Source organism: Alligator mississippiensis, chromosome 4 (assembly GCF_030867095.1).
Source record: "Alligator mississippiensis isolate rAllMis1 chromosome 4, rAllMis1, whole genome shotgun sequence".
In the NCBI taxonomy this organism is placed as follows: domain Eukaryota; kingdom Metazoa; phylum Chordata; order Crocodylia; family Alligatoridae; genus Alligator; species Alligator mississippiensis.
This window is the reverse complement of record NC_081827.1, coordinates 133,131,240-133,156,648: the sequence shown is the minus strand read 5'-3', so window position 1 is coordinate 133,156,648 and position 25,409 is coordinate 133,131,240. Positions and strand designations below refer to the sequence as shown.

At 43.5% G+C, this 25,409-nt stretch overlaps 1 protein-coding gene across 11 annotated transcripts in view; it reads right to left on the bottom strand.

The window, feature by feature from the left end:
* Window positions 1-25,409, bottom strand: part of PRR5 (proline rich 5) — a 175,182-nt gene that overhangs the window by 135,884 nt on the left and 13,889 nt on the right. For 7 of the 11 annotated variants that reach the window (XR_009461857.1, XM_019493169.2, XM_059726651.1 and 4 more), the window contains exons 1-2: window positions 938-1,026; window positions 176-222 (exon numbers count right to left, since the gene is read on the bottom strand). The gene's annotated coding sequence lies outside the window, so the exon portion shown is untranslated. Of the gene's footprint in view, window positions 1-175; window positions 223-937; window positions 1,075-25,409 lie in introns of those variants that run through there. The other 4 variants (XM_006258311.4, XM_019493173.2, XM_019493174.2 and 1 more) reach the window with 2 other exon arrangements.

The following is a 25,409-nucleotide window of genomic DNA, read 5'->3' as shown; positions in this document are numbered from 1 at the left end:
AAGAAAATGAAAGCGCTGCAAAAATTTAATCTTGTCAATTACTAATAGCATATAGATAAATCAGTCAGACTAGCTTGCTTAGGGATGAGAAAAACCTCTTAATTAGGAGGTTTGGAAAGAAAAGCCATTTTAAAGGGGTTAATCACAAGTTGTTGTCTGAGAAATATCCAATTACCTGGAAAGACAGGAACTACTGCATGCGGTGTTCCTGTTAAAGAAATGCTACGATAAAAAAAAAAAATAGGTCAAGAACCCTTGCTTATTTTTCTGATTTTCTCTCACACTCACTCAGTCACACACAGAGTCTACCTATAAATGATGTTTCCTGAAAGTTATTTCAAGAATTCTATAAAATATTCTACTTCTTGAAAAACCCAAATGCTAATCTTTCAGGCTCAATGTTAGCAATGCACATTCATGAACCTTGTATTAGTGAACAGTGGCTGAAATCTTTAATTCAGCTCAAGCCTGGCCTTTTGACCTCTGGGGCTGAGGTAATAATTGACTCTTTGTGCTACCCTTTCCAGTGCTTTGGTTTTAGGGATTTTCAGCTCATGAACTTAAGTAAAATTGGAACTTCCTTCCCCCAGAAGTAATTTCTTGGGATGGACTGTATCTGCTTGTTCATTAGGTTAGCCTCAGATCCAGCTATAAATTCATAATTTGAAGGTTACTAATACAAATTTTTAAACCGGTATAAAGCTATCATTAGACAGATTGACATGAACTGACTTCTAAAACCACAGAGAGAGATTGTACTGTCACACACTAGTTCTTCAGTAGCAGAAAATACAAAGGGGAGCTGGTGCCTGTTATTGTGCAAAACAGATATTAACCTGAGTCAGCCCTGTACTTCATGTACATCAAGCCCTCTGCAGGATGTTTGAAAAGCAGAAACATTTTAAGAATAAGTGATGCTACAAGACCAGTGGCTTACCTGCTAATGGGTGCAGAAAACAGGACTAAATAGGAGATGCTAGGACACTCCAGAACAGGCTCCTGAAGATCACAGGAAAATTCTGACAAGGGATGCAATCTGATGGACAAGATTAACCACTTGCAAAAAAGGCAGCTCTGCAAAAGATGAAATAAAAAATCTTAAGAAGCTGGATTGCACACATGAATTCTATGTTAACAGTGCACAAAAAGGCTCATATCCAATGTGCAGAAGAGTGAAGGAAGTTAAGTTTGTTATTCAATACTCTAACACCTCTTCACTGATATTGACAGGCATTTCTCCTTGCACTTTTTCCTTTTCCGTTTTGTTTTCCTTTCTGGGGATTGGCTCATTTACACCAATGCAAATAGCTACACCTACTGGTAAGGAGGAGACCAATTTCCATGAACACACTCACACATGCACACAGACAAGTAAAAATAAGAATATTCTAAGAATAAAGGATGGCAGAAGCAAGTTTTATAATAGACTGGATCACATAGGATTATAGGTCCTAGCTCAGAGAGACCTCTGAGAAGAGTCTATGTGAAAAGGCATCCAGACATGATAAAAATGGTGCTTGAAATTCTATCAGCAGCAATGTCAGACCCAGGATTCTGAGCTCTTCCTCAGGCACACTTTACAGTGTCCCTTTGAGGTCAGTATTAACACAATTCACAAACTCAGCCTGGATCTCTTGGAGAAGCATGTCATTTTTTATTATGCAACACAAACACGAAATGTTTTCTTTTCCATTTTTGATTCTCTGTTTCTCTCGTCACTAGGTGCATGTACACAAGATGCTAGCTAGGCAGTAGCCGAATAATACTGCACAGTAGCACGTCACAGCACAAACAGTACTAATATGCTACTGTGCAGTATGATTAGGCTAGTGAGCAGTATGGCTGTGCAAAAGAGCACCGTTCCAATTTGACTTCCGTTTTGACGGAACAGTGTTTTCTTTCAAGTTTCATTTAGTTGTGAAAGCATTGTTCCGTTTCATTTCATCAAAGCTCTTTTGCTGTTTCGACACGGTTTTGATGTTTTGCCCGTAGGTTATTATGGGGAAATAAAATGCAGCAGACAGGCAGATCAGGGGCTCGCCTGCACTCCCCGGGAGGGCTGCACGGTCTGTGGTGGAGTCCTCCCGGGGGCCGGAGCCCCCAATCTGCCTGCCGGATGAGAGAAACTGGGTGCTGCTGCCTGGGACCAGTGCTGGGAAGATCGGTGCTACCGCCGGTCCCATCCAGCAGGCAGATCAGGGGCTTGCCCGCACCCCCAGGAGGGCTGTGCCAGGGTCCTCCTGGGGGCGTGGGCCCCTGATCTGCCTGCCAGATGACAGGCCGGTGCTGGGCATAGCCTGCACCCAGTGCTGGGAAGATCGGTACTGCCACTGGCCCCAGGCGGCAGCACCCAGCTCCTGTCACCTGGCAGGCAGATTTGGGGCACTCACCCTCGGGAGGACTCCGGCACAGCCCCCGCAGGCCCCCTGGGGGTGCTGGAGGGCCCCTGAAATGCCCACTAGCTGACAGGAGCTGGGTGCCGCCACCTGGAGCTAGCAGGGCTGGGGCAGATAAGCTTGTGCAGGTACCCACCACCCCAACCCCAGGGTGGGGGAGGGTTCCCGCATAAGCTGATCTACCCTGGGCCCCGCACCCTGCTCAAGCCAGCTCCGACATGGGGTCAGGGCAGATCAGCTTGTGCAGGAAACAGTTCCCCGGTCTGGGGGCGGGGGAGGATCCCCATAAGAGCCGATCTGCCCCAAGCCCCGCACCCTCCTCCACCCAGCTCCGGTACTTGATTATACAAGTACTAAATAAATGTACAGTAACCACTGTGCAGTAGTGTCTCATGTAGACACACCCACTGGTGACTGTATTGCACCCCTTTCCTTTTTAGTTTGAGCCAGCCTCTCCATTGTCTTGATTCACTGTAGTCATTCACACATGGGTATATCAGACATAAAATTCTACTATCTCATAAGAATTGAGATTCAGATCCACCTGTGGACTCACTTAACACTACGTAAAATACAGTCATCCTTTTTTAGTACCATTTTATATCTGCTTTGTGTTTTTGCAGGTAACATCATTTTATTTTGCGTGGGTCCTTTCACGTCATTGTTGTACGCTGATTTCTGGACAAAATGCAATCTCTGTGGTATTTTTGTACTACAGAGTAAAGCCCTCAGGTATGAGTCAAATCAGACAATTTAGGATTCAGGCAAATTATGAATACTTCATCAGTACAAAAACACAGAGATAGCAAACTAACAAAGCTGATCTACTGAGAATGAAGCTATAATCAGTGAAACTTTTTTCCCAGTATAATACAAAGCATTGCTAAGTGAAGGATGTTATACCACGAAGAGTGCCATTAAATGCATTTAGCTGTGTCTAGAATCATAGAAAGTTAGGGTTGGAAGGGGCCTCAGGAGGTCATTTAGTCCAACCCCTGCTCAAAGCAGGACCATCCTCATCTAGATCATCCCAGCTAAAGCTTTGTCTAGCCGGGTTTTGAAAACCTCCAAGGATGGAGCTTCCACTTCTCTGGGTAACCTGTTCCAGTGTTTCACTACCCTCCTAGTGAGAAAATTCTTCCTAATATCTAACCTAAACTTCCCTTGCTGCAACTTGATACCATTGCTCCTTGCTGTCATCTGCCACCACTGGTAACAGTCTAGCTCAGGGGTGGGTAAAATGTGGCCCTCCAGGCCATTCTATCCAGCGTGCAGGGCCCCTAAAAAAATTTAGAAAATTAATATTTATCTGCCCCTGACTTGCCAAAAGTCAGTAAGTGACCCTCTACCTGAAGTAACTGCCTGCCCTCCATCCTTTTTCAACCCCCCCTTCAGGTAGTTGAAGGCTGCTATTAAATCTTCCCTCAGTCTTCTCTTTTCTTGACTAAATAAGCCCAGTACCCTCAGTCTTTCTTCATAAAAGTCATGTGCCCCAGCCCCCTCACCATTTTTACTGCCCTCCACTGGACTCTCTCCAATTTGTCCACATCCTTTCTGTAGTGGGGGTGGGGTCCAACACTGAACACAGTACTCCAGATGTGGCATCACCAGTGCTGAATAGAGGGGAATAATCATTTCCCTTGACCTGCTGGCAACACTCCTACCAATGCAGCCTGAAAACTTCCAAGGATAAAGATTCCACCACTTTTCTAGGTAGCCTATTCCAATGCTTGATCACCCTCATAGTCAGAAAGTTCCTCTTTATCTCCAGCCTAAATTTCCCCTCTGTAGTTTGAGGATATCGCACCTAATCTTGTCCCTTACACCCACAAAGAAAAAAACCCAGCTTTATCTCCTCTATAATCACCCTTCAGGTATTTGAAGTCTTATCAAACCCCCTCTCCATCTTCTCTTCTTCACATTAAATAATTCTAGTTCTTTCAGCCTTTCCTCAAAAATCTTGCTTCCCAGGACCATAATAATTGTTGTTGTTCTGTGCAGGACTCTTTCCAAGCTGTTCGCATCCTTCTTCAAGTGTGGGGCCCAAAACTGGACACAGTAGTCCAGGGAAGGCCTCATCAGTGCTCATTAAAACAGAAGAAGCACTTCCCTTGATTTCCAAGGGACAATTCTGCTAATACAACCCAGTATACTATTGGCTTTTTTGGCAACAAAAGCACACTGTTGGATCATATTCAGCTTTTGGTCTACTGTAACCCCCAGATCTTTCTCTGCAGTACTGCAGCCTAGCCAGTCATTCCCTAGTCTGTATTTGTGCAAGAAATTATTCCGTTCCAAGTGTAGGACTTTGTATTAGTCCTTGTTGAAGCTCTTGTGATCGATAGAGCATTCAATCTATTTAGATCATTCTGGATCCTAGCCCTGTTCTCCAGAATATCTGTAACTCCCCCCCAATTTGGTGTTGTCCACAAATTTATTAAGTGTGCACTCAATACTGCCATCCAAAGCATTAACAAAGATATTAAACAATACCAGACCCAAGACAAATCCATGGCAAACCCCCACTACATGAAAAACCCAGTGCTATTTTTGCAGTATCTTAGAAGAGAAGTGTACTTTCATAAATTTCTAATTTAAATTGAACAAACGTCAATTGTCAACAACTTCGCAATTCCTGCCATACACACACATCACGATCTTGTAAGGTAAATACATGCTGCTGCAACTCCCTTCATCTTATGCCTTGTATATTTTCAAGCATGTGTGTTTGCAAGGAGGAAAACGGGACAAGTGAATGAACATGCTGTGGTACAAATGTCTCAGGGGTATGAACTTGAATGACGCACACTACTTCCCAGATGCAGTGCAAAGAACATATTGTTGCAGTGTGTGCCAAATGAAAACTCACAGAACCTTTAATCAGTTTATGATGGATTTTCTTTATATGGTGTATTTCTATATAGAAACTATTTTAGAAATATTTTTTCTAATGCCTCCACCTATTTTAGAAATATTTTTCTAATGCCTCCACCTCAAATCCAAACTTCCTCAGTACCAGGAATCCAATGGTGCAAACCACAGAGGAAGAAAAAAAGAGTAGTAATGCATTTTGCAAACTGTTAACAACTGTAAAATACCTTTATTAGGCAGAACAATGCTATGGTATTAAGACTGAGTACCTCATGAGCAGTGAAGGAAAGAAAGTAGTATTATCCATTAGAGGATGGGTTTCTTGCTCCTCAATGGCGGCCACTTCCTTCCCAGGTGGCTTAAGAAATATTGGACCCTAAAACTGCCATCAAGCCAAGATAATTCTAAAAGGAAATGCAGCACTTGGGACAGAGAAGGGAATGAATAAAGGAACTTAGTTAACTGTATTCTTTTAAATGATGCTCGCACTCAGAATGTTAGACGTCCTAGTAGAGACTGGTGGACTGAGTGCAGGTGAAACACTAAACCTTACAGAATCTGATCTGCAAGTCTGCATTTTATCACATAATATATGATACAATGTGTTATACAATATGCATATACATAATGCATACATATAGTACCTATGTTAACTACATCTATGTAATATATGAAACAATCTAATACATTTGGGTTTGAATATTAACATAGATATTTAATTACTATTTATTCACAAATAGCTGAGCCTCAATTTTACTTTTTCAGCATGAACCTTAGCCTTTGGTGACTTAGTCTCCATCCAGGCCTGGAATAAGGGAGAAATGTTGCATGTCACATGTTTTGGTTGAACTGACAGAGCTGTCCACACTACACTTACTGCTTAGCTCTAGTCAGAGCAATCAGTCATGCAGGTTCTGATTCTGCCACCTGGTGTTACTGTTACGTGCCTTTCAATTCAACAAGGAGTGACCAGTATACAGACTCTTCCATTTCAGCAACTGTCGTATATATGGGTGTAAACAAGACTTCAGACACCCAAATGCAGGTGGGATTTATAATTAAACTGCAATAAATCTTTCAGTCTGCAGTGGTCAGTCTGCTGCATGCAAGCTTGCAAGAGTAATACTGCATAAGCGCTTCTATTGCTCCTGGTAATTTGGGGCTGCACTGATTTAAAGCAACACTGAAGTAGCTGCTCTTATGAATTACAAATCCGCAGGGTGCAGTTGCAACCTTCTTTGACTCCCAGTCCACCTGAACTTTAAAACCAACTGCCCAGGAAGGGCAGCAGTATTTCTATTCAGGCAGCATGGAGGGAGTCAGCATCAGCTACAGTGGGTAGGCATTGTGTGCACAAGCCTGATGTACATTTCCCAAAACAACTGCTATACTCCCAACTCAGGCAAGGGCAAAGGACACGTGGGGGCCAGAGGAAACGCTTCAAGGACACCTGCAGGGAGAACATAAAGTGTGGCACCGACATCACAAACTGGGAAAAACTAACTCAGAACAGGGCTACATGGTGATGGCTTGTGAGAGAAGGTACATCTCACTTTGAGGAAAACCATCTTGCCCTGGAGGCAGAAAAATGACAGAAATGGAAGGAAAGGAAACAAGACTGAGAAATCTGTAGCCTGACCCTCCTTTTTACCACCACCTGTGGAGTCTATGGCTCTAGAATCAGTCCTCTTAAACATCAATGGACCCATCTACTACCCGTTACTTGACTTTGGAGTAATCATCCTTGACCACGAGGGATTCTGATGACAGCTTTCATTCTGGTATAAGCAGTAAAAGAACACCACTCCCAGCCTCTGTGACTCAGGCATACCTATCGTTACTCAGTGCTGCAACAGGAAACAAATACACTGTAAAGACACATTCTAGTGTTTAATATCAAATTCAGTCTTGTATTACAACTACTTAACAAAAGAAAGTAAATAATTAAAAGCAATGCTGAAAAGTATAAAACAAAGGAATAATTAACAACCAAAGAGAACTGCTGTCTGAACAATCAGGTGGTGAAGAATAGGACACAGTATTTAGATTCCAGCAACAGGAAATTTGTGGAAACTTGATGTTAGAGAGTTTGGGAGAATTCTTCCCTTTGGCATTTAGCATTTTAGAGTGCTGAGACATATTTTTCATAATTTTAATTTATGAATGTAAACTTTTAACCCTTACCCAATTAAGTTATACTATTTCACAATCAAAGTGTTTATTAGTTTATAAACAGTAGTTTATAATTCACAAATGCGGCCCTATGATTTCCAGTTCTTTCAACAGAAAATTAATTTTCTCAGTTTCCACCTGTCATTAGTAGATTTGGAATTTCTACGTATTGTTAAAGTGACAATCTCTGCTGACACAGATGATAAAAACACAATCCCAAAATAGTAACATGGAAATGCCATGAGTCTATCTTCAAAAAATATAACTGTGCTTCCAAAAGGATGATGGCAATATAGTCACTGGCTTCAACAAAACAGTATTACACTAATGTTGAGCACTAGTGGAAATCCCACCTGTCACGTGACTATTCTGGTTATACATCTGCTGTTTGAGGACCTAGTTTTACAGTTATCTCATGAATGGAATTTGCAATGCAGATACCACAATGACTTCAATAAAAAATTTAATCTTCAAACCACTCATAGAGCTGTGAAGGTATTGGTATTATAACTAAGAACTAGAGGTTTCTTTGGAATATTCTGTGCGCTATTTAGTGGAAGAGGCACAGGGGCCTCTGCTCTGCCTCTGGCTAAGGCACTAAAACTCATGATTTTTGTCATGGCACTTTAACAGCTTTTCTGGAAAAGGAGGCAGCTTGCACCTCAGAATAAACAAGACTGTATTCTGGAAGAATTTTCCTGGAGCACCTGCTGGGTCTTCTCTGCTGGCTCAAATTGCACTGAACAGTATCACTAACAGAGACTGTCAACTGAGTTACCCCTTGCATTTGAGTGTGTTGGCTATTCAGACATTTTCCCACAGCAGTCCAACAATATACAGACATTTTTTTACAAGCGGATGAATTGTTTTTTGTATGCAATATCTATCTTGCTGAGTTACATGGATTTGTGTTCCTAGTTCATTTTGTCTCTGCTTCCCAATGAATAATTGAGAGGAAGGAAACAAAAATGGAATTGTTTTTTTTACCTATAAATTGGCTTTCTCCAGCCCTTGTTCTGGTGGGGGTCCTGCTCACCACTGGTAAAGCAGCCCTCTAAAACATTTCTGAACCCTGATACCTAGTTTCTCTCAATACAGATGTCAGGACATGCTTCACAGACACCTTATCATATGTGAAAAAACATTTGCAGCTGACAGTGGTTTTCTATTATACCATTAACACCAACTCTATGGAAAGACTAAAGCATTGATGGATTGAAGATAATCTGATATGCATTTTAAAGAACCCAATTGTCCATTCTCATCCAATCCATTACTTCTGGCACTGGTCAGAATAGCCAAACAAGATAAAAGATGACACAGAGTAAAGGATAGCATTGTTCAGGGAAGAGTGACCGAAAGTGGTTTCAAACTCAGGCAGGATATCAATTTTGCAATGCTGTGTAAATGAAAAAATTGATGACAAGGTCACAACCCTACACATCTCTTTGAAGCAGCTCTATTTCTTTCCTTCTGCAAACCATGGACATAACTGGATGTGCTCTAGGGCCTACCAACATCAATGGAAGTCTTTCCATTGACAGAAGTGAGTTTCTGGAGCAGGTCTAATTGAAGGAGGGCTTTTGCCTGCTGACCATAATAGCAAAAATCACTCACATGTCACTGTCCTGGCTGAGGATGCCATATGTGCCTTCTGTAAAGTAATAAGATGTCATCTGATTAGAGAGAAGAAGGATTTGGTTCTGCCAAGACCATAGTTTTATAGCTCTTATTATTTTTAAGCACCCAATATACTAATCACCTGACAAAAATGCAAATCATAGACAGACTTGAAGGGTGTGACCACACTACTGTTGTGGTATACCCTGGAGTGCTGTCATGAAGTTTGTCCCACCCATTTATTTACACTCTGTCACATCAAATCCCAAAAGGTGAGGCCATCTTGGAGCAGCACTGAGCAAGTACCAATAGGCATGCCTGAAACACAGCCTGGGAATGGTGTCAGATGTCCTCAGCATCCATCTTTGCCTCATTTTTGCAAGATGGAATATATACTGTGGGAATGAGTGGGTGTTGCACACTTCGTAGCAGCAATCCAGGGCATGGTGTGTTTAGAGGCCATCCAAAAACTTGACTGATGAAAGGAGATGTGAAAAAGACAGTCAGTCAGTGGTGCTTGGTAGTAGTGTGAGAGAAGAGCCTGATGCACAAGCAGCAAACCTTTGGACAGTGGCTACAGGTCCACTTGCCAATTGGAGGTTGAAGCACACTCGGCTTCCTGGCTCACCTGCAGGCCTCAGCCTGGGCTCTCCTATAGTTCTCCAAAGTGACTGCACCAGCCTGGACCCAGCCTCTCCAGACTGAGCAGCTGTGGGCAGGGTTCTCAGTTGTCAGTGAGAATGCTGAATTACTTTAGACATTGCTTGACCTGTATCAGAGTATCCACTGTATTGGAGCTTTGGCCGTCCTCTGTATCACAGGCAGGTGTTGAGTTGGCCATAGAGAACAGCCTTCGGCAGATGATCTTGAGACATGAGCTTCATGTTTCCCAGCTGGCAAAGCCTGCAAGCATCCAGCGTAGTCTGCATAGACTGTAGGCTGGCCCTCTAAAGATCTCATTGTTGGTAATCTGTTGGTCCCAAGTGACTCCAAAGATTTTTTGGAGACAGCAAAGGTGGAAGCTGTTCAATCCCTGCTCCTGCTTGGAGTATGAGACCGTCATAAAGGAGGATACTGAGGGCACAAGCCTGATAGATGGGCACCTTTGGCTGCATCCAAGACAAGCATGGCTGTGCAGTACACAGCACGTGCACATGTCTGTGGTGCCATATACTGTATGTTCAGTTGTTCTCTGTGCTGCAAAGGAGCACACAGAAAAAAAGCGTAGCTGCATATGTGGCAACAGTGTGTGCCGCCCAAAGCCGGAGCCTGGCTGGCCAGAACCAGGCTCCACTGCTGGCCAGGCTCTGAGCAGCAGGATTCCTGCTGCTGCAGCAGGCCCAAGAGGCCCCCAGGTAAGGCTGCTGGGGCCAGCCCAGTTGAAGATTCAATCTTTGTGAAAATTGTGGGAGACACGGTTGTAAACAGAAGTTGTTGTTCACAGTTCTAGTTAGGGTAATACTAAAGGAAATACATGTGTTTGCAAACACAGGCCAAATAGGGTGTTAAACCTCCCTGGTTTTACAGTATGCCTACATTTCTGATCTGTCAAGTAGCCCAAGTTGAGGTTGAAATGAATAAGAAGGATGAGTTCATTTACCTGACAAGGACTAGGGTGTTGTGGTTTCCACCAACCTTCTAGAACCATAACTTTGACACAGACATGACTGCACCAGTATTGATATATTGAGTATAGCAGTAGAAGGAGTTATGATGCATTTGAAGAGGAAAAAGTGAACTATTAATTCCAGAGTGAAAACAGGATAAAACCAGAAGACATTGTTTGATCTATTATGCAAGAGACATAGGTTCAACCCTATCTTGCTAATTTGCTCCTTCTCCCGCTGCAAAAGCACTGCAGAATTAACAGTGGGAGGTGTAACAATCACTCGGTAATCAACTCTCTGGACAATTAAGGAAAGGCACTTACGGACTCTAAATGGCATTATATTATACAATAATGACAGAGGTGCAAAGCATGTCCTGGGGATTAATGACTTGTTGAGATGTTAGAGAGCCCTTGAAGCAGCAGGGAGTTGTTAACTCTTGGCACTCATTAATTCCTCAGACATGTCCTGTGCTAAGGCAATTTTGTGATACTATAAGGGGGGGGGGGGGGGGAGATCAAACTTAGCAAAATTATTATTTTTAATAGATAGCCTAGGAACTCTTCCATTGATACCAATGGACATGGACATCTTAGGAAAATACAAAAATGAGACCTCCGCAAAGGAGTCTGGTTCCAATATTCCCCTTCTCAACAGACAAAAGGGAAAAGGAGGATTGTGCTTTCATTTTCATACCGCAGTATTACTAAACTGCTGAATTCAAGTCATGAGCCAGCCCCACAATCATATGAGACAGCCTACAACTAATACATTTCAGAACATATTTTCTTTTCTGTTATCTGAGGTTGTGTAAGTCTATACCCCTCTACAAAAACATTATAACATCTACTTTTGTAATTCACTGTCATGCTAGCTGAAGACTAAGTCACAAAAAGCAGCAACACAGGAGGACTCATCCACCTCTTACATTTATGGTGTTTCAGAGACTTGAGCAGGAAGAAACTCAGGTTCCTAAAAACTACTTATGTGCTTAAAAGGTAGAACTCCTCATCTTTAAAAATTAAGGCTGATAGTTTTTATATGCTCATGATGTCAGGAGCTGTGGATATTAGAAAAACAGGAAATACTACCACATTCAAAATACAAGCTGTGAGAGTTGGCAACAATGGCTACTACTATATTTACTTGAATATAAGACAACCCCCAAATAATTAGATTCTATATGTGAAAATTTATAAATCTGTTATAATTTTCCAGCTATAAAAGCCTAATTATTGGGGATTTGCCTAAAATTTGTCCCCCTCCCACTAGCACAGCAGGGAAAACAAATCTGGTGGGGTTAGGTGGTCCCTTACCCTCTGACCAGAACTTTTTCCCATCAGACCCTGTTTACTCTGAGCACATAGAAGTGAATCTGAAACGCTGACTTGATTGAAATACATATGCATGTAGTAACTTGCATATAGGCAAACTACTATGGATACCCATAGACTTGATTCATCCAGAATTGATGATTTTTTTTTTTTAAGCGCTGCAAGTTTTAGCATAAATACACTTGTAAGCAGCACTTCTGTACCTATTTATACATATAGTACAAACCATGCATGATATTAGTCCAAAGCCAAATAGCTCATGATTTACCACATAGTTCTCTGGGCTGGGCCCCAGTAACATCAACAGCATTTCAAGCCATGGTAACCCCATAGCTCAACACTGCTCAATATGTGTGTACTCCAGATATACCCTCCCTCTCCCCAACAAAGGATCCGTGTACTAATTAACCCCCGACTCATGACTAGAACTGGGTATTCTTGTCATGAATCCTGAGATCCTCCAAAAATGTATATGCAGATGCGGTGCAGGGAAGCCTGGTCCGGCTCCACCTCAGGAGTACAGCATTACACTGATTATATGCGATAGGCTGAGAGAGGGGTGACAGAGAGGTTCTGGGTGAATTGTTTGGGGCCCCATGTTATGATGTTTGCCACATATTTAAGGCTGGTGAAGAAACAGGAATCATTGGAAATGGGAAAGAAAGGTGCAGCTCAGCTGCGGGAGTCAAGAGGAAGTCGAAATGTATTCGATATAGTGGCTCACCAGGACTTGAAAAAGAGTCACCTCTGAGGGGGACTATGCTCAATGGGCACTACCATATTCAGATTGGCTGTACTATTCTTGCCTTTTGGTAGATCTCTGTCAGTAGCATATCTTCAGTGTAGTGGCTGGGCAGAAGCCTGGTATACTGCCTAGATTGATACCAGCACCACTGAGGAGATGATGATGAAGCACTGAAATGGAGGAGGAGGAGTTCTCAAAGCCTCAAACAGCAATACCACCAGTCTTGTAAAGGAGAGTGGCAGTTATGGAAGGTAAAAGCAGACCAAGGGATGAGAAGCAAATCAGAGAGCGGCAGTGAAGATCCAAAGTCTGATGGAAGATGAACAAAGATGGAAAAGAAAGCACCAAATAAGGAAGGGAAAAAGGTGTGGTGGGATTGGCAGTTTTGGAGGAGGCTTTATTTAAAGCTAAGAGGAAAAAGTCCAGTTAACAGAAAGAACAGGAAAAGAAGAAGAGATGAAGCCAGGAAGGAGAAATGAGGAATGAAACAGTGATTGAGGGGAAGAGGAAGACTAGTGAGAGGAATAAGCCAGACCTGCAGAGAGAAAGAAGATGTGAGGAAGAGACACGGAGCAGCAGGTAATCTATACTTGAGATTAAGATCAGTAGTAACAGGGGAAGCAGAACAGAGAAGCTGGACAATGAATAGATATGAATTTACAGAAAAAAATATTGTTTGAAGTTTTGGATGTTAAAAGAGGAACAGCCTGATCACCTTTCCTAGCCAAATGTTTTGGGAAATTTCATAGCGGAGCCTAGAAGGATATAAGGATTTTTGAAAGATGTATATGGTAGTAAGTGAGAGAGAGGAACTTAAGGGGATACATTTTATTGCAGGAGAAGAGACAAGGTAAAGGACAATAATTATTCAAATGTGCATGGCCATGCTTGAGATGGGGGAAATAGAGAAATAGTTGGAGAATTATGTATACAAAGTTATGTATGTTGAGAAGATACATGATAAATACTGTATGTGGATGGGATCGTGGAGAGCTCAGGTGGTACTGAGGGCAGATGAGAGGCATCCTGGCGGGATAATGCACTTACCACCAGTAATCCAAATAGGGCTACACTGATGGTTTACAATATATTTCGGAAAGTGTAAACTCTGTAGGACGTGTAGGCAGGAAGGACACCCGGCTGCATACTGCTGGTATAGAATATGCTACAGATGTGAAAGGAAAGGATAAAGGGCAGCAGAGTGCCAAGAAATACTTGAAGTGTATTTGTTATTTGTGGGGAAGAGGGACACTTACAGCAGCGATGCCCATGGTCCTTCTCAAATAAAGGTAGATCTACAGAGCAGCAGCAGAGGCAGGAAAGGGACAGTGGTGAAGAAGATGATGTTGAGTGACAATGCATGACAGCAGAAGAGCCGTCACAAAAAAAAGCTAGGTAGGAAGAGAGTGAAATGTCAGTAGTCAAAATGGCGCAGCTGGCAATGGAGGAGGGAAAAGAAGGAAAAATAAGTGGAACAAGTGACCTAGAGACAGAGGAGAGAGAAGGGAAAGAGAAGAGAACAATACAGGAAGAAAAAGTGAGGATAGAGCAGGAGAAAGAAGAGAGCCAAATTGAGAAACGAAAGAAATCACATGCTATGGAGATTAAAAAGAAAGCAGACAAAGAGAGAGATGGGGAAGGAGATGGGCTGATGAAAAAGCTCACCTGAGTTAATGTGGTCTGGGGCTAATGGAGAGGAAAAAGGGAAGGGGGGAAGCAGAAAGGTGCAGAAGGGGGGAAAGGGGGAACCTTTCTTAAATATTAAAGCAATAAAACAAGCAGCAAAGACTATGAGGATACAAAGAGGTTGAGGATCCAAGCTGATAGCATCAAGCAGCAGCACAGAAGACTCATAAAGTGGTAGGGGTTTGAAATTTTAATGGACAAGCATGACTTTGTGTATTGCATTTATAAATGTCAGAAGTGTGTGATCAAGGAAGAAGTGGAATAAAATTAAGTCAATATTGAGTGGGGTAAAGCAGACATAATATGTTTACAGGAGTGTTGAATCCCATGGGGGAGGGATTACAAGCATTTTGTAGAGATTGGGATGGGGAACACTGTGATAGGTGGGGCCAGATGCAAACAAAGCAGCTGGAGTTGAAGCTTTGGTTAAGTTTCTCTACCAGAAGAACAAACCTGAGAGAACTCTCCCAGGTTATTTGAATGTGGGTAAACAGTCTTAAAGTAAACACAAACCATATAAGCTATTTTAAGGTTTTATATTATTTAGGAGATTCTATCCTAAACTCTGATGTATTTGACAAGGCTATTTGCTAATATTAAACTTCACTGGTTATGCTTACTGTGCTGTTTATTCAGATGTCTCAGTTGATCATAAAAACATCAACTTATCACTAGCAAGGCAGCTGTATAATTTTATGTGGACAGATGGTGTGGTGGAACTAGACTCTTTCTGTTTTTTGAGCGACTTGGACCTCAACATGGACAAAGAGCAAATTAAATCCTCCTTCTAATTACTTCCCGTATCTGCATATTAGCAATCTGTCCTCAGCCAGACAGAAGGCAGCAGCTGCTACACAACTGTTCTGGTGGTGGTAAGGTTGGCAGATGAGTGACAGGCAGGTGTGATGGTGCTTTGGCTTGCCAACTACAATTAAAAAAAAAAAAGTGAAGGCAGCAGTATTATCTAAAGTTGTTACCATCTGACAGCTGTAGGCTTTCAAAAAACCAAGGTTAGTAATCAAAGTTCAGTACCCAGTTGACAAGCATCCACTTAATTCTACACCATGAGTGGGAAAAGTCTGGCCCAGGATGGACACCATTTCCCAGCAGCCCCTGCTGCAGCAGCTCCTTTTGGCTGCCACTGCTGGACCCAGCTCTGCTGCCTAGGCACCTCGGCCCATCTGCCCCACATCCATTGCGAGGGGTGGGATCCACGCAAGCAGGGCACACAGCCAGATGGCTGGGATAGGACTGCAGCTGGGAGTGCGATGGGCAGGTGTGGCTGGGGAAACCCTGGGATCCTGTGGGGATCTGGGACAGACATGCAATCTGCTGCTTGCATGCCTCTGTGACGAGCGTGGGTTCTGCAGGCAGGGATGTGTTAAGAAGTGGATTGTGCTTCTGTCGCAGCTTTGTGTTGTCACCAACCCAAGATCCCAGCCCTGGAGCAGCTCCCCACCCAGCTGCATGCTCTGACCACATGGCTCCTGCCTGGCCGGTCTCCATGAAGACCAGCTGGGCAAGGGCTGCTGGGAATCCAGCTGCCATCCGGATCCGCCATTCTGCCTACCCCAGTTTACACCCTCTTTATGTCTGGAACAAGTAGGTACCATTACTCACAGTGTCAGTAAAGAAACTAACATGTCAGAGAGCACAGAGGATTATTTTAAACTAATGAAGCAGAGGAAAACCTGCAATGTTGCTCCCATATCCAAAAAAAACCCCAAACTGTTCTGTGACTAGACAGAGGACTGTGAACTCAATGCCTGTGAAACTCACTTCCCAAAAACAAAAACTTAATTTTTAGTGATGGGGGGAGGCAAGGAGAAACATGAAAAACAGGCGATGCCAAGTGAAGACAGCATTTTGAGGAGTTTATTCAAAGGATCTTAACAACATAATGTCGGTCTTAAAGGTACTGCTTTCCATCACCATCCTTCCAACTTCCAAAACTCTATAGGCAGGGCCCAGTTCTATGCAGCTGAGAATAAGCAAGCACCCTTTTAACTACTAGTCACCTCCAGTCTTCATGCAGCCACTGTGTTCAAACCCCTTCCATCTCTCAAGAGGGAAACACGTTCCATAACCAGGATTCATATCAGTTGAGACTCTGGAGGACACAAACCTTATGGAAAGCAACTCAAGCCTCTCACATGGCAGAGACCACTGATCTCTACACCAGTTAACATTTCATTTACTTGGACTCTCCTTTCTGTATGTTTCTACAATATGGCCCTGATTCACAAGTAAGGGTATGTCTACCTGACACAACCCAGTGCTATGTAGGGATATTAAAATTTTGCTTGCTTATGTTAGCTCAGGTCCTGGAGCCCCAACCTGGGTTAATTAATCCTGCTGAGAAGCCTGAAGAAGCCCATGTTAACATGGCTGCACTGCTACGGAGATCTGAGCTAGCTCCAGTATCTCTACACAGTAGTGTAGCCTGTCGTGTAGGCATACTTTACAAATCCTAAGTACCACAACACAAATATGCAAACAAAAATAGCAAAACAAACAGTGACATTATTTAACAATAATTTTTATCCTTATCTAAAAAAGTTGCTAGCAACAATAATTTCAGTAGTTTTTAACTCTTGGAAAACCAGGTCCTTTCAAGACAGACAATCCATTATTGCTAGGGTAGCACCAACACAGAGGCAGAAGTTAGCACTGAGCAACCACAGACCCCAGTCACAAAGATATGTAAAAGCCCCCCGTGTCTCTGTGCTAAGAAGGTGGCAGACAGATTGCATGCTAGGTCCATTGTGTGTCCTTAAAAAATACTGTACCACATTCCAGGAATAAAAAAAACCCCCAAAACTCTAAGTCTAAAGGTAATTTGTTATTGTGAGCTACCTGTGTGATTCCCAGTCTGGTCAAAGTTTATACTCAAATTTTACAATTTTGTAACATGTTTCACAGGTTTAGACCTGTGAATAGATAACTCTGCCACTCCCCTTCTAAGTTGCCATGGCTTTCCTAAACAAGACGGGGCCATGGCTTTCAAGCCTTCTTTTCTTCCTTCCTATCAAAGTTTCCAATGACTTTAAACATTTTGATATTTTTGCATGTGAGTGGGTGGATGAATAAAGTAGCATGCACATTGTGGCAGCCTGATCTTGCAAGTGACAGCATAGGGGTAGGCTGTGGCTTCTGCACAGAGCCCCATCAGCTTTAGAAGTTGCAGAACTGGAACTGTAAACCCTGTTAAGCATCTTAAGAGAGCAGCCACTAGAATTCTATACAGTCCAATTAGACAGCAAAGAATCAATAGCACTGCAGGCACCAAAACAGGCAGACTAAATGCATAAAATGACAAATCTCTAGACAGTTAGATAAGGAGTAACAAGGTAATAGCCAAAAGTTTAAAAGAAGACTGGCAATTAACAAAATTCTGTCACTTTCAACAGTTGTTGTAAACAACCCCATTAATCAGGGTAGTAGAAACATTCAGAATTTGTGCCAGGAAGTTACATCAGTAACTTCAGATCTGATTTTAAATCAATCCATGTAAAACACTGGAAAGCTCTTTTTTTGGATACACTTTTTTATCTTAAGTCATTGGAGGACTAAGCCATATTCTCACCTGGTATAAATAAATGTAACTCCATTAACTTTAAAGTAGCCCTGATCATTTATACACACAGAGCATTCTGCCCAGAGCTAGGGAAACTGTTTTTATGAGCAGGAAAAACAGAAATGCAGTTCTGTGCAGCTGAGAGAGTAAAATTAAATGACAGCAGGAATTAGACAGAATTGCTGTTCCAACAATTGTGCAACCATGTTACTGGGAGTCACTCTCAGCCAGTAACAAAAGTAAAGGAAACACTGAAGACCAAGCAAAACAAAAAGTCAAGGGCATTGTTATTTATTCATCATACCAATGTTCAATCAATTCAATGTTGGGAACCTGATCTTAACTCAAATAAATGGAAGTCAAACTGGGTAATGATCAAGAAGCTCTGAATTAATTCATTAGAACAGGGGTTGTTGAAAACGTATTACCTGCAGGCCAGATCCAGCACACAGAGCTTTTATCCATTTCTCCAAGCATGTTTGCCCAAGAATGTACCATGTAGGGGGCCACCTCTATTAAATGCCACTTCTGGCACACTGCCACCTCTGTCAGTTGCCTTCTCTGGCCCAAGGAGGACTGAGCTGTTAATTCAGCCAGTTGTTACTGACAGGTTGCCAACCCCTGCATTAGAAGTTGAAAGATATCCTTAAAAAAGAAAAATCTGTGATCAAACCAGTTAAATATCTGGATGGATAATGTTGACTAATACTTGCTTTCACGCTCAGAGACTTGTGTTGTCTGGCTCTGTTCTGTGTAGAACAGAAGGAAAACCATCTGCTTAGAATTTACTCATAAAAAGAGGATGTGTATGGTTTTGCCAGTGCCAAAAGTTTTCACGTTTGAGCATAAAATTGTTCTATTTGCACAGGAATAAAATGAATCAGAAGTGAGATCACAAACAAAAGTGGCCAGGTTTGGGAACACTTACTTCAATGACTAAAAATCTAATAAGGAAAAGAACCACAACCACACACACACACACACACACACACACACACACACACACACACACACACACACGACAGAATGGCTGAGTGCGAACTTATCTTCAAACAGTATCGTTAACCTTTATAAATGTTATCTCTTGATCTCTGCCAAACAAGCCCTGAGGTAGAGTACACCACTAATACTCTGCAGTACTGTCACAACACATCAAAGAACAATGTTGGAAAACACCCAAGGGTTAACATGTAAAGACAATTAAAAAGGGAAAAAATCTGTTAAATAGACTAGACAATTATCTGTCCTTATAAAAATTAATTTTTGGCCTTCATGCAAGCAAGTTTTGACAACTGGTTAAAAAACAAAAACAAAAAAACAAAAACAAAAATTGAGCAAACATCTCAGTAATTAACTTCATGTTCTTAAGAAACAGGGTGTAGAAGATTAAAGTGAGTATACAAATTAACTGCATTTAGAGTGATACCAATGTTAGTCTTATTTTATTTTGCTGTTAAACCTCACCAAGAACTAGTCCTAGTCACAGACCCTACTGTTCTAGGTGCTGTACAAACATAGGACAACATGAGAGTTAAACGCATGTTAAACTGAAAGGACTTCTCCATACGTAAATCAAGGGTCAGCAACATAAGACACACATAGGTTCAGATGGCTTTTGCACAGATTTATGATGATTAGAGGCCTAAAGACCAGGTCATACGAGAATCCCATGGAGCCACTGGATCTGACCTGCAGAGCCAGAGGACAGTGCTGGGGCTGGGCAGTGAGAGACTTCACTGGGGCCAGCCAGCTGGAAGTTGCATCTGCATCGCTGCTGCTTCCCAGCTGCAGCAAGGTCGCAACTTCCAGGTGGTGGGAAGGTAACCTGGGACTGGGCAGCTTCCAGGTATACTTGCAGTCCAGCTGGGAGGCAGGGAAAGGAGGAAGGTAGGGAGAAGCAGCACTATTGTGGATGTATCTTTCTGATGCCCAAACCCAGCTCAGTTCCCCACTTGCTGGAAACTGAACCCATGCTGCAATCAGGGAGCACAGAGGGTAGCAGGGGAGAAGTAGTGGTGGCACAGATGTGGCAAAGATGCCTTGTCCTGGCACAGGTGCAGGCAAAGTTGCTCCCACTGAAGCCAAGTGGACACTGAAGCCACCTGGCCTGCACTAGACTGGGGCTGGCTTGTTCTGGCCTGTTCCTTAAAAAGGTTGCCAGGCCCCGATGTACATGACTGACATAACTTTAAATTGCAGCAGAAAAATCAATACCCAAACACAAGTAAAAGGTTTCAGTATAATCCACTTGCACCAAACCAAGCAAACCAAAAGTTCAAATAATTTCCCCTTCCTTCCAATTCATGGCATGACCCAAGAGTTAGAGTCCACTTACTTCTAACGAAAGTAGGTAGTGAATTCTCAATCTGTCAGGCCCTTATAAAAGCACCCAGCCAGCAGCCCATTCTTAGACATAGTAGACAGTCTGTAGGGAGAATAATCCAGTCTAGGAGAAGGGGGGACATGGTTTTAAGCCCTTGCTCTGTCACAGGCTGCCTGTGTGGGCCCTTGAAAGGCATTTAACTTTTCTGTGCCTTAGCTCCTCATCTACAAAATGGGGGCAATAATACCTCCCTGCTTCAAAGATAGGAATCCAACTCCGGGACAGTTTGGGAAATGTGGTGGCAGTATAGCAGTGGCAACTAATACTGCCACCCCTGCCCGCTGCCAAAATTCCAAGCCCCACTGGGTGGGTTGGAGCTGGGCCATAGCCCTCCCCTTACCTGGCCAGATAGGAGTCAGGCCATGTCCTCTTCTCCCCGTAAGGCCAGGACATGCCCCCTTCATTCCAGAGGGTTGGGCCATGCCTCCTCCCCCTGCATGGATGGTTCAGAGCTGGACTATACCTCCTCCCTTCCCCCTCTTCGTAGGGCCAAATCATGCCCTCTTCCCTCTGCCCAGCCAGGTTGGGGCCGAGCCATGCCCCCTTCCTCCCATGGGGCAGAATCAGGGGTGGACCTAGCCCACTCCCCCTGTGGGGCCAGGCTGGGGCCAGTCGAAGCCTCCTTCTGTCTCACAGATGGATCAGGGCCAGGCTGCCCAGCCCTGCACAGCTTGATGGGTCCCCATCAGACCCAGCCTGCAGAGGGATTGGGCATTGCCTGTCTGGCCTGTTGACCAAAAGGCTGAGCACCACTGGCTTAGGCTAGCAGCAGTTAGCAGACAGTACAACTGCCCTAAGAAAGGTGCGATTAGTGGAATGCCAAGAGCACACCTTGTGGAGTGCAAAACTATGGGTCATTAAGTCAAACGACTCCCTCAGCTGCCTGATTAGTAACGCTGACACACACTGTGGAAAAGCAATCAAAGTAGCAGGCTTCTATCCTGGGCAGAAAAATCAGCTTATAATATGCTGTTAAAGGCTGAAAGACACTCAGACTTTATGACAGTGGAGGGCATTTTAAGGGAGGCAATGATTCTCAGTCTCATGGCAACCTTGGGGTACCACGAGATCTTTATAAAAGTACCCCAGGGTGCCATGCAACATTGTCACTGTTAGGTGTGCAAACACCCACACTTGATTCACAAGATAAACACAGATTTCAAATAAGAATCCACAGTGTCATTAACATTCTAACCTGCTGTGGTCTGAATTCATTGCAACTGAAGAATAGTTCTATTATTTTTCCATAGTCAAAGCAGCTATGGAAAAACCCGGCATTTTCTGAGAACTACCTTAAGTCTAACAAGGTTGAGAACTGCTGGCTTACAGAGACAATGTTCAAGCACTCTTGCTGATCTATCAATGATATTATTATTTATAATTTGTATCACTGTTCTATTCTCCATACAAAATAAATACAGCATTTTTACTCATCTCTTTCTGGTATATTCACTCTTCACCACTCTTGAAAAAATTGAAGCAAAAACGTGTAAGAACTTCAGCCTCTCTCCTATAAAAAAAATCTTTATAAACACTTTAAAAAATAAGGAGTTATTTTTCCCCTTCTGATTAACTTTTCATCTTACAAACACCCAGTTTCTGCTGGAAGAACAAGTTGATGAATTTTATCTTCTCTCACCCCCTCCTTAACTAAAGAGAAAGGTAACAAAAGATCCTTTACCCAGTACAGGCAAAACTCCAGACAAGTCATTTTTTTCACCATTTTGGGCAGATAAGCAATTTCACTTATGTCACTAGGGATAAAGAGAGTATAAAGTAGCATAAAAATTGACCCAGAGTGGGCAAAACAAGGTTAACAGAAATCCCAAAGTTTTTCCTGTGCCACCACTCACATTGGTTTATATGGTCAGAGAGACTTATGGGCTAGACAAGCAGCAAAAGGCAAAAAGGAGGAAAAAGGTACAGGCCCATTTCTTTCCTTTTGTCACATTACCTTTAAAGTCTAAAACTGAAACAAATATTGATGATACAAATTAGTTCCCTTGTCTAGCGCAACTGACTTTTACCTTGTAGGTTTGAGCAGAACTGCTGAGTCTTGCAGTAAAACAGGAAGTCAAAAAAAGACGAGAGGTCTGTGTTCACAGAAACGTATCATTAAATGTAACAATAGAGAGAAATGCCAGAGATCCATAGAAAAGTCAGATGCTGCAGCAGTCAAACACCTAACACTGAAAAAAAGACAGCTTGCTACTATTTGGGCACGTCTACATGTTGTCCTACAGCAACGTTGTCACTGTGCAGTGCTTTTAGTACTTCCAAAAGGAGCACAGGAAAGTAGCTGCTGGTCACTGGTAAACACCTGTGGAGGCTACATTGATGTAGTGTGTTGCTAAGACAACATAACATCATGTGTTCAGAAGTAACACCCTTTCAGTAAGAAAACTTGATCCAGACCTGGGACCTTCCAGAAACATCATTTCTAGCTAGGAAGAGAGTTGCTACTCCCCCAAGAATGTAGTAGCCCAGTTGGATCTTCCAAACAAATAGATGGAACACAACACTGTTTGAATGGAAAGGCGTTTTGATGGATGAACCACTGAAACCAGAGCCATGCTCCCTCCTACCCTGCATCTTTCTAGCGGCAATACAGGGTTTGTGTATTTCTAAAGTTCTCTGTCTTTTCACCATGGTTTTACTTTGATTTAGCCCACAATCACTAGTTACTTTCAGGTAAGAAAGTGTAGCTTTCTGTGGGATCCAGCTCCCAGGCCGAATGTTTAACACTCCTGCTCTAAGTGTAGAGGCACTGCTCAAGAGAGTCGAAACCTAATATTTCACAGTATTTGTCCATATAAAAGCCTGTAGAAGGAAAATGCCCTATTTCACTGCTTTTCCCGTCCTTACCAATCCCATAGAGTGCAGTTTCCCCTCATCTCTCTTTGTAGCTTTAAAATCAAACTACATGCATCTCCATTAGCATTAGCAACACACAGCCAAACCAGCAGCTCACAGAAGCTGCATGCCAGCCCCTTGAGGGCTATAAATGCAGTTTGATTCCTCTTAATAAGCAAAAGAAATCAATGAAAAATTAAGCTGGCTCTTCTTCAGACAACCTCTGGAAGGAACCTGTATCAGTAGAATGCCTAAGTCTTTCAAGATTGTTTCCAAGGCAGGAAGGCAGAGGCTTTGTTACATAGAGGGTGTGTCTACATGTGCATTTAAGCACACCTAAATTTAATGCGTGTTAGCTTAATGTGTGTTAAGGGGGTTTAGGCAGGTGTCTACATGTGTAGGTGTTAAAGCTCATTAACGCTGTGTGGAATGACTTGGGACTAAAGTTAGTCCCAAATCAGTCCATACATACAGTGTGAATACACTTTAACTCGTCTACATGTGTGTTAATCTGTTCATCTATTTGCACCTAAAATTTCATAGCTGTATTTACAGGTATCAAATTTACATGCGATTAGCCCCAAATCACCATTTTTAAAGAGCAATAAGAGCACGCATGTGTAGACACGCCCAGACTTATCAAAACTCAGGGCGTAAGGGGAAGACAAAGTGATTCTCTCTTGAATTCCTTCAAAAGTTCTCCAGACTTCAAAGACTAAAACATGTTGGCAAACCACATTATGCCTTCAGCTTCCCTTCAGCTCAGTACACTGTATAGGTCATCATTTCCACCACATTCCTCCCACAAATTTACTAACTCCGCTGTATTTCCTGTTTTTTATTCCACTAGGCTAAATTTACTGCTTTACAGCCCTGTTCATAGAGACAGACAGAAGACCGTACAGCTTAGAAGATATAGTGTAATTTAAAAAAAAATCCTAACAAAAAGGCTATTATATTGTGTGCGTGTAGATGTGTGTGTGAGAGTATAGATGAATCTGGTGCCCACAAAGGTACATTATAAACACATTCAAGTATTATCAACGAACTTGATCCTTCCAAACAGTATCACTGCTGCAATCTCCAGCTAAGATTTTTCTGAAACAGTGGCTGCCAGTTACATGATGGTTTTATAAGGGCAAATGTCCCTTAAGGAACTAAAATAAATCCATATGCTCATCTCTTCTATTGATATCTATGTGCAAATTTGCATAGAAATCTCTAGAGAGTGTAATACATCACATCACATACTACTCCTCTTTGGTTTGAAACTTTCTCAATAGTGTAATTGGGTATAAAACCCATACTCAGGTTAAGCATTTTTTTCCAAATATGCCAACTCCCTTTGGCATGGTCCATGGGCTAAATCAGGCTTGTGCAACATACAGCCTGCGGGCTGCCATACGGCCTGCCAAGACATTTTCTGAGGCCCGAGGTCCCTCGCTTGGGACAGGCGGGTGGGGGAGGGAAGGGGAGCTGCTCACCCCCGTGGGGCTGGGTTCACGTGACCTCCCACGTCACATGAGCCGGGTCCTGCTGCCACCCTGAGCGCTGCTCAGCGCGGGGCTGCCCCAGCCGCGCCTGACGGGACGAGCTGGGGCATGGTTGGGCTAAGTGGACGGTGGGATGGCCAGACGTGCCCCCCTCATCCTGCCCCAGCACCTCCAGCGCCCCGCTGGCCCCGGCACGTGCCCCCCGGGCAGGCAGGAGGGGAGCCCCTGGCCCACAGGGCCAGCAGGGGCTGCACCAGGTGCGGGGGTGGTGTTCAGCCTGGCTCGGAGGGCACAGAGCAAGGCGCAGGGGCAAGAGCATAGCCCCAGCCCGCTGCCCCCACTACCCTGGGGCCGGGACTTTGCCTGGGGCTGTGGGGGCAGTGGCAGCATGGTCCGGCAGGGCGCAGGAACCCAGCAGACACCCAGCCGGTGCTGGTGCTGGGTCCCGGCACCCCGTGCCCGCTGGACACGCCTCGCTGACCACAGCCCTGGACAGGCAGGTACCGACCCTGCCGTGGGGGGCTGCAGCCGCACGTGGAGCCGACTGGGGCACGGGGAGACGGCCCCGCGCAGGCGGGCAGCCGGGGGAGGCTCACATAGGCAGGTACATACCCCCCCGCACCCCACACACGGCCGGGGCAGGGGTAAAGTGTGCACACGTATGCACATGCG